The following is a 10,999-nucleotide window of genomic DNA, read 5'->3' on the forward strand; positions in this document are numbered from 1 at the left end:
TTTATGCAATACAGTCAGAAGCTACACAATATTTTAAAATGTCCTTTCAAACACAATGTGATACATTGGGCTCACTATATTAACTAATTTATTTTTGTACACAGCACCACATAAACAGGCACACTCATTTGTCTCATTATGAAACCATTAATTGTATGTCAACAACTACATGCCTTAAACCATAGACAGAAAACCACAAATGAAAACCTGAACTGTAGACATAGCTGCATGAGCACGTCAAATTCATTGAATAATTTCCTACCTTCCAATCAGTCATAAAAAAGATGAACAAAATTGTATATAGTATATGGGATAAACAATGTGTGCTAAATGTTTGTTCCAAATGGACCAGTCACTTGACAGTTGGGTTGGCGACAAATATTCTAAATTCAAGTATATAATCGAATTGTAAAAAAATAAATAAAAATTAAAATGAAAATTAATATTTGATTTTGGGGGAAAAAAAAAAAAAAAAAAGAGCACTACTGCAGCTGTCTGCCTTGTGAGATCTTGTGATCTTGTGTGGGCCTGACCCACTGCACTGAGTACACTGCATGACGGACAGGAATCACACATCCCATGTTCACTGATTGAAAAAGAAATGTCAGTCAAGGTATAATGAGCAAATAATTTAACAACAACCATGTGGTAATGATGGAAGAGAGTGATCTGTACTTTGAGCAATCTGAAAAGCCCCGCTTGGAAATACTATGTGTGCATGTATGCAATAATATGTATGCAAGCTACAGTTAGTCTACCATCCAGCTAGAAACATGAGCAGTTTTTCCTTACAGCGCTCTCGGTGCTGGAGTATTCAATGTATGTTTTCATTTTGTTAAACTGTTTATACATTAGAAAGTCTACTAAGGCTACTATTTGCTATTTATTTTAAGTTATAAAATATTTTCCTACACAGGAGGTCTAGGCTATTATGCCAGTTCTGCATGTGTAAAACTAATCCCCTTCTTAAAAAAAAAAATAAAATAAAAAAAATTTTGTATTGTATTGGTATTCCATTCTAAATAGTAAATTTTAGTCTTGTCAGTTAACGGTTAAAGGTCGGAGTGTCGGCTATCGGTCAGAAAAAAAATTCACAATGGACATCCCTACACATGACTCTATTAATAAATTGGTATTAATCCAAGGAATATGCCACATACATGAATTTCCCTTTGGGGATAAATAAAGTATCTATCTATCTATCTATCTATCTATCTATCCATCTATCTATCTATCTAACTAACTACAGGCAGTGGCAGAAATGTATTATCATAATTTCTTGGGTTGAAGGAGTACATAGGGCTGAATAATATGCAAAAAAAAAATCATATTACTATTATTTTTGGCAAATATTGCGATGAGTCACAATTTCTGTTGGAATAGTAATTTTTGCATTAAAAAAAAAATTAAAATGATGATGTGATTTCGCTGGGGTCTGTACCAAACCAGGATGCTGCTTCACATCTCGAGAATATGATTTGTAGGGCCAGGGCATATATATAGCACCACAAGCTTGATTTATGGTATGTTGTGACTCACCTTCATTTAAAAAATAAAAAAAATCACAGCTCTTGCGATTTGGATATTGCACTTGGCCGTACTGCAATTTTGATTATATGTTCATTAATTGTTCAGCCCTACTGTATGCATATACAACTTGGCAACTGTATGTGTTGTCTTTTTTATGTTGTGGTGCCAGGTTGTTTTCTACTTCATGCTGGATTTGCCATCCGTTTCTAGTGTAACCATGCGTGACTGGACCAACATCACATCTTTCAACAATAGTTAATTAGTTAAATGGTAGTTAGAAGTAGTTAAATAGTATGTAAATTAAAAAGAAATATCACGGAAATATCTAAATAGTCACACAATCAGCTGTCTATTTTTGTGACTCAAAGCAAAGTTTTCAATCAGTGTCAATTTGTAATAGACATAAAATACTGACAGTAGTACAAGCAATATATTTTATAAGTTACTTCATACAAACACAAGACTGGATATAAGACATAATCAGACAAAACTGTCAGAGGCAACGATACAATTTGTATTACCTGCACTACTTACAGACTTTAAATGACAGAGAAGGGCATGATGTCATGGACATTTGGCTGTGGCGCATTACCAATGAAAGCCTTTGGCATTTTAATTTTGAAAGCTATCCAAAGCTGTTATTTTCATTGTCAATAAAGTCTCCTGGAAGCAATAGGGATCCCGTCTGACACCTCTTAAATATACTCCAGAGGTAGAGCAGTCATCTTTGCTGACAAGAACAATCATTGCATTTCAATTGAGATTACAACATTTAACCCTCTACTCACTGAATGCACCAATCACCAGAGTCAGACTCACTATAATTCTTGTCCACATGAAATGTCTTGGTGGCATTTTTGACATACCAACATCTTACACATATTGAATTACACAGTACGTAGAGTAAACACTGACTCACATGGTGCTAATGCAAGAGCACATATTTCACACACAGAGCAAAGACACTGTGAAAATATAGGCCATACATATCCTTCTCCAAACATACAGCAACACTAGTTGTCAAATTGAAAGCATAATTTCATGCAGTTACTCCTCTCTTCTCTTTCTACAGTAGAGCTGTATGTACATGTGCTGAACAGAGCTTTCACTCGAGTCACACAAAATACAGTGATGAACCCTGGATGTCGCATTCACATTGAATTTTATGCACCACACTGGTGGTGTACTTCAAAGGCCTCAGCACTATCAATGAATGTAAACTAGGTGAGAATATGGTGTTGTTACAGCACACATCTCATTGCTAAAACACTGTAAACATCGACGCCTACAGGTCTGGGTAGATGCAGGTCAATAGGTTGAGCAGTGTGATGACATTCTACTACTCTAGTAGTGGATCTCAACTTTGGATCAATATGTGTATAGTCTATGTCTATATGTTCTCTGAGGTCCAGATATCAACACCTCACAAGTTTTTTCAGATTTAAGGAGGTTTATTTATTTTCTATATTTTAGATGTTTTATATTTTTAGGGTTTAGTATTTTATAGTTGTTGGAGTAGATTAAACTACTGCAAATTATTTTGGCAAAACTGTAGACTGCATCCTCAAAATATCTGCAAGCTAGTTGTATGTTTTGTCTATCACTGCATTTCAGATTTGTCTACTCATTTCTGTCCTTGGTATAAGGCCACAGTGAATCTGCTCAGTTAACTTTCCTGAGTTTGCCCCCACCCACACCTCCTTGTACTGGGTGCAGTTGCAATGCTTCTCTCAGCCAGTGAAAGGATCAACACAGACTGGGCGGGATAATCCCCATTGTGCTAATCTGAGAGACTAGCCTCTGGGATGCCACAAAATTGACTCATAGAAAAAGTGAGCTTTGCTGCTCAGCATGAACCCCCCTGACCACAAAACATAAACAGGCAGGCTTTAAGTTATCTTTCCATTCAGAATGGCCTCACCTCACCAAAGCAGCCATGATCCAAATTGAAAGGGACAACCTTAGACTTGGAAAGAGGTGAGTCATTTGAATTTTGTCCATATTCTTCCCTCCAGGTATCAACATGACACACTAGCTTTAGGACACATTAAGCCAAAAATAACCTCAAGAATAGAAAAATTCTTTAGTTCTTTAGAAGAGTAATGAATTTACTGCACCACATTACTGAGTAGATTTGAGTTTGGTGGATGAAAATCTGCAGCGGACAACAGGAAACATTCAGGTTTGGAAAGGTTTGGACTTGGATACAAAAATATTCATATTTAACAAGCTTACATAAGCTTAGTACGAATACAAGTCGAATAATTGTCATATCCAGACAACTATGTTTCTTAGTATGATTGAATATCAGCCTTAGGCTTGTAAGCACAACCATTTCTTCCTTTGTGATGATGTTATTCATAAATTCAATAGTCTTGCTTATTTTGCATTAATTAACACGCAGCACAAAACCCTCACCACCACAAATTAATCATGACCTAAAAATAAGAACAGACTGTAATTTTGTTTTTGGCACCACACAGCAAACTAGTCTGCATTGCATTTTTAACATGGCTTCCAACACCCAAGTGTAAGCACTCAGTAATCCTTCATTATCGCTTTGGTTCTTAACAACACTCAATTAACAAGGGGAAACTTTATTTCACAACAATTCAGGGGGTCTTTACAGGGGACCCTGGGTGGTTCACAACCTCACATGTTTCTGTCAGCAGGCAGATTTTCCTGGGGAAGGGGGTTTATCTACTATTGTCACCAGAATGGAGCCATGGCACTCTCGGCTCTGCTGAACGGTTTTTCCTGATGCAGTTGTAAGAAAAATGACTTAACTCACACAGCTTCATAAAAACTCATCTAGACATAGATGAATGTATTTTCTACTACTTTGAAAAGAAAGGCATTGTAGATTCTCATCCGGTAACTGATTTGCACTTTGCAGTCAACCTCCATTTGACTGTGAGTTAAGCCTTTTCTACTCCTTTTTGTTTTTCTACACTTTTCACTTTATTTAAGCCACTAAGGACCTTGCAGTGAGGATAATCAATAGTAGTTATGCTGGAGAAAGGCTTCCATCTCAACTTGCTCTGGCCTCCCCTGTTTTTTCCTGTTAATTTGCATAAGGTGCATTTTTAGTGAAGACAAAATACAATCCTTATTTTCTAATCAATGGCCATTTTTTCATTAAACAAAAGTGCAAGAATGCACTCCAGTAAGAAAAGAAAAATAAAACTGACCACCTAAGTATGCTGACATTTGTGCTACACTAACTTCACCTCCAAAATGTCTGACCTATATCATTTAACTGGCAGCTAAACTTTCCATTATATATCAATATCCAATGCAGTTACACTATTTTCTACTGCTGTAAAGTGCAACAATAGCTTGTGCGGTTTCACTTAAGCTGGGCATACACTCTACGATTTAGCCCGATTTTTGAGCTGCATGTCTCATTTTGTTGTTGTTTTTTACACGTACAGTGTGAGCACTCAGGTCATGGCTGATGATCAGACCACACAGTGTGAGCACATAAATTGTGAGCTTTGGCATTACATCGCGGACAATTTACTCTTACAGTGTGAGTTGGAATTAAACAACACGATTTCTAAAATCATACATTGTATGCCGAGCTTTACATTACAGTCCATTTCTCTAAGTGCCATTTTTGTGCCATCAGTGTGTGGTTGTATATCTAAAAACCTATTCCAACTATGTAGTGTTTGGTGGAAAAAATTGTTTTTGAACCAGACTTTGCCATGCACGCAAGAAACACACATAAACACACTTCCTTTACAAGAAGCTACTATGTGTCCCATGGGATGATTATTGTTTCGAGAGGCTGAAAGGTTTTTGACTTGTTGACTGAGAAAGTCATTCCCCCTTGGATTGAACGTCGAGAAAACACTTTGCTGCCAATCCCACATGCCAACCAATCATTTGACCACCACAGCATCCTTCTGAAAATCAATGGCTCCAAAAAAGATTTTTTTTCCTTATCAGGGGAAAAATCACATTCACAATATTACAGAAAATGTTTAGTCTACCCACTTTTCCCACGAGGTCACAACACAGGCTAGTGATAGTGTTTGCAGTAGGAAATAAACCAAAAATCCAGACAGAGGTGTTTTCAGTTTAACATTTGACCAGGGTGATAAAACAAGCTTGTCTGTATAACAATATATAGTAATGTGGCACATGATAGAGGGAAGAATACATTTTCCAAACCATATTTCACTATTCAACTCCTAATTTGAATTGTTCGGCTTAGCACCCTCAAGAGAGAGATATCAATTATGTCTAGGCTGAGACACTGGACACTAAAGGTGTTTCGTGCTTCACTGTGGATAATGTAAGTTCAATAATGCAGGAGCATAGTTCTGAAACCAACTAATTTTCACTCGGAGATTGGGTATCCCTCTTTCAGGCGATGATTGGTTTTGTGACATGCTTTCCACTTAGGTAAAAGGAGTGTAATTATGGGATTGACCTTTGGGGGCATTTTATGCATCGGATCCTCTTAACAGCATTCAAAAGTGAGAATAAAACTGATTGGTCGAGTTTTGTACATTTCATGTACTGCACTTCTGTTTCATGGGATTAACTCAGCTATACAGCTGGTGTACATGAGCGCCCTAAGAGGTTTTTTTTTTTCTAACCATGTGTTTTTGGGTGAGAAGTGTCATGTCCCGTCCAACATCTTAGGTTTTGTTTTCCTTTGTTTTCATATTTTTGAAGTACTTCCTGTTTTAATGTGCTACTCACCTCTCCTCTCGTGTCAGGCTATGTCCACACTAATATGTTTTCGTTGTAAAACCAAAGACATCCGTTTTGCTACATTTTCGCCTCCCGTCCACACTACTCCAGAGTTTTTGGGCACTGAAAACTAAGACTTTTAGAAAAGCTGCTGGATCTGTTTTGGGTGGAAAACACTGGGGTTGCGTTGTAGTCTTCACGGGCGAAAAGTGAGACCTTTTAGTGTTACTTAATTCTGTTCTTAATTTGTTTTGTTTTCTTGTTTTTTTTCTTACAAAATGACAAAAAGTACCGATACAAGTACAGTTAAAGTACCGGATCAATAAGTGGTGTCAATAGAAGTAGAAGTATTGTTTAAATCTTAACGATATCCATCCCTACACATGCCCAGTGTACATGATTGCTCATGTATGTGTTTTCAGTTAGTTAGTCTGATACGCCGCTAAAAGGTCGACTGGACGGAGATCGTTTTCTTTTGAAAACACCATTTTAAAATGAAAACGTAGTAGTGTGGACGTAGCCTCAGCTTCCCACTTCCTGCTCTTGTGTGTTTCCCGCTTCTGTGATCGTCTGCCCTGCCCTGATGTGTTTCACCTGTGCCCCATCATTAGTGTATATTTGCCTGTCTGTGTACTAAACCTATTTCAAAGTAAAGCCTTAAAAAACATAAAACCTTAGAGACCTTGTAGAGTCCTCTTGTTTTTTGTATTATGTACATAAAAATCAATGCGCACTGTGATACGTTCTTATTTTTATGCACCCTCAATAAATGTTGTTTTTCAAGAAAGGTAATTTTACCTGTCAAAATTTGTAAAAATCTATTTAACTGACGGACATGATCAACAGGGATGTTGTGTATTTACAACTACAGGGCAACGGGTACATTATCAGGTACTGCAATAAGAAAACTGTTCATGCATTTGCCTTAAATTGAAATTCCTGTGTCTGGTAATACCATCCATAGAAGGAGCCAAGCTTGAAAAACCAACTTGTCATGCACATACATAATCATATTGCTCTTGGTATCAAAAAGTTGACTGTTGGATAATTCAACAGCAAGCATATTTACAGAAAAAACACACAAACACAAACATAATCCGATATATACATATAATTATAGTAATAAGTAAGTAACAGTAATTATAGTAATATAGTATGATAATATTTATTGCTGTAGATGGTAACACTTCATATTAAAGTCTGTAAATTTGACTAAATTGTAGCTTGATGACAATTATGAAGATGTCTGAGACTGCTTTGCCTCCAACAATATTTGACATCAGTGTTATCAGCTTGTTGTAGTGTTGATCATTGCTTTGACTGAGACAATTTGCGTAGGAAGCAGAGCGTTGGTTGGTTGGGGGATCCTATTGGAGTTAATTACTCGCGAGAGCGCGGCCTTGAAAGTGACATCACGTCAGGCACCAGGTGAGAGTCAGAGAAGTGTAGTCGTGAGGAATAAGGCAGCGAATTACCGGAGAAAAGGTAGACTTATTAGCCAACTCAGTGACGCTAACTTGGGTAAACGAAGTGATAGCATTAAGCTAATATCTACACGTCATTATGTATTAACTGCTGACTGCATTTTCAGATGAGCTTGTTCAGATACTTCTCTAAGAAGAGAAAGACAACAGATGAAGAAGACGCTAGTCAGGTAGCATCATAAGCCTTTTACTGACTCGTAAATGATGATGGTTAGGTAAAAAATAGTATTTTAATGTTCACACTTGTAATCAGATGTGATATGAGTGTAAATTATAGAACGCTCGTCATAGTGCACTATTTACAGGCAAAGTCAGGCATGCCATTCATAGCATACTGCAATTGGATTTTAGACCACTAGACAGACTAAATGTAAATAAACTTCCAAAAAGAGTCCATGTTTTATCATATGAATGTATTCAAATCAAAGGGAAACTGGTACCTTTGCACCACATGCTGCTACCACAGTGATACCAAAATCAATGCAGGCAAGTATTTTCAGTTATTAAAGAAAGATGAAATTGTATGCTTGCATGCAGAGAGCACTTGACTCTCAGAGGCAGTCAGGCATCACTTAAGTGTAAGTGTCTCTTTCTTTGACAGCCTCTTTTCTGGGGGGCCTGTTGGCAGGGGTCACTGTCCTCCCAGTTCACCACACTTGCTGCCTGTGTGACTGATTGTGAGCTGCAGATCTGCACGGAAAACTGTTTTGATAACTGTCAGCGTTCCTTCTCTCTCATTGCCATCAAAGATGAAAGGTCATTTTTCTCCATCTCACCATGACTCCCCTCAAGACATCTCCCTCTAAAATGCAGAGGGATAGCTTCCTTGCCTCCCTCCCACAACCTCGTCATAGATGGCTCGTTTTTGAGTGACAGTCAATACAGTGTTAGTACTGTATTTTTGTATGGTGGATTCAATCTGTATAATGGAGTTTGTGTTGAGTTCAAAAAGCATCAAAAGTATGTCCTTGCCACAATATTGTTATAATATAATACATGAAAGAATATGTTCAAGGCTAGATTATGCAATTTCATTTTATATGCGCACCGAAAACATTACCTTCTGACAAAGATTTCTTTTCCTGCCATGACCTGATACAAAAATCCCACTGGAGTAGCAGAGGAAACATTGAGGATGACATCAATTTGCCTGCTGGCTTGTGGACATACTGAAACTTGTGTCCAACGTAGAGTTACAGTGAACTCCAGACAATGCCAAATATTACAGCAGCTTCCTCTCCTCCAGTAGCCACCATTCATCATTCTCAGCCAGAGGACTCCTAAGCATCTCTCCCTTTGGATGAGAGATTGATGGTGACCTCAGCTAAGTTTACAGAGCATCCACGTACTCTTCTCTAGCGAGCACCAGCAACACATCCTGACCCCCCTCTGGTCAACCTCCTTCCTCTACCTGCTTTGAAGCAAACAGATCTCTGTTGCTTCGACAGGTATTCTGGACCACAATGATGTGAAGAGATGTCAGCTCCTATAGTTCCCAGGATGGACTTTCTGACTGTTATTTACTGACAGATAGGGTGAGGGGACTGTCTGATATACTCGAGAGACCTGTTTGTCTCAGAAACCATCATTTCAAATCCACAGTGGGTAAATTCCCAGTTTGTCTGTTAAACAACTGAGTATACCAAAAGGAAAAATCTTTTCAATATTTAAAATTTTATCTGTATGGAGCTTTTCCCTTTAGTTGCTATAATTTTTTGGCCAAAAGAAAATGCCTAAAATATATTTTATGAACCACATATTCATCAGCACAAACATAAGATCTCAAAACAACATCATGTTGCTTCATTTCACATACATCTCAGATTTGCATTCACTCGAAAAAACACGCTATCAATTTTAACACACCTCAAACAAATCAGCCATTCTGAAAAGGAATGATTGATTTTTAAATAGGAGATGTTATTGATCCTTATATCCAGGATGTAAATGAAAACCTCCTCGACATTGCTCCTGACAGCCTGCACTGGTTCTATTAGGGAGATGAGAAGGAACATGTGGGAAAAATCAAGGCCATCTGTCTTGATGGTGCCATGTCCTCTGTATGCTGTGTCTGATGTAAACAACTCCATTTGTCAAGATATGATGAACCTTGGACTGTCATAACACGCACCGCACCCACTGAGACCCCCAGCCGCCATGAAGCAAAACTCAGCAATCTCTGCCTGGTTTGTGCTCAGTCAAATCTTTTTGAAGACACGACTGCATGCATCTTTTATGCTCTGATCACTCACAGATAGCAAAAGTTTCAAAGGTCGTTGGACTATGACTCCATAAATTACAGTGGCAGAGTACGATGCTCGACTTGAAGTGTATGCTTAGTTAATAACATCCTATATTAGAGTGTGGGGAGACTGAGCACATATCCTTATTATCCCACTTGGGGCACAAGGGCAACGCCTCCTTCACCCACACACATGCATACAGACTGTTGTTGTCCAACCCAGTCCGCTCTATCAAGTGCCCACTAACTCAGTCAACTGTCCACCCCATCTGCAAGGTCAGAAAACATTGATAAAATTACCTGATATTCTATTACTGAAGAAAACTCAGAGCATCTGCAGATTTCTGACTACAATACAACTACAATACAACTGCAACTATTTAAACAGAGTCATTATAAAATAATCCAGCAAAGATGGTTCAAGAGTGTTAGCAGCATTAAATGCCACACAATACATTACACCAGGAACACACTGCCTGCGTTGCATGTGCCGGACGGCTGCATCACTCAACTGCTGCAGCTCGCATACATGTGTGTGTTCACACTGGCTGTGTATCTGCTGCACTGCTGCTACTGCCAGCTCCGTCTGTCTACAAAGAGTTTGCAGGCTACTCAAATGTTGAATTTCTTTCATTGTAAATTAAATTCTGATTTATTTTTGAGAGAAAATGTCACTAAAATGCCACTGTCTCCACATGCAGCTGCTAAAATGGTAAAAAAAAAAAAAAAAAAAAAATTATATAGTCAATTTGTATAGTAAATTTTTTTTTAGAAAAATGGGCAGTGTGTGCACTTTAACCCATTAACATGGGCTCAGATATGAAAACCAAGAAAAAAAAGTATATATATATATATGTATATAGACTTTTCTTTCTTTATATTAAAAGCTATTAAAAGAGTACATGCATTGGGATGTATGTGAGAGATCGCTATACACTGCAATCTAATAATTTTGTCTGGATTTTTTAATATTCATTTTTGAAATTTACTGCAATTTTCCACTTTCCACAAATTGCCTGAATCAGTGCAAACATCA

Source organism: Seriola lalandi, unplaced genomic scaffold (assembly GCF_002814215.2).
Source record: "Seriola lalandi dorsalis isolate HSWRI2012SDOR001 ecotype SW California unplaced genomic scaffold, Sedor1 jcf7180002054972, whole genome shotgun sequence".
NCBI classification, from domain to species: Eukaryota; Metazoa; Chordata; class Actinopteri; order Carangiformes; family Carangidae; genus Seriola; species Seriola lalandi.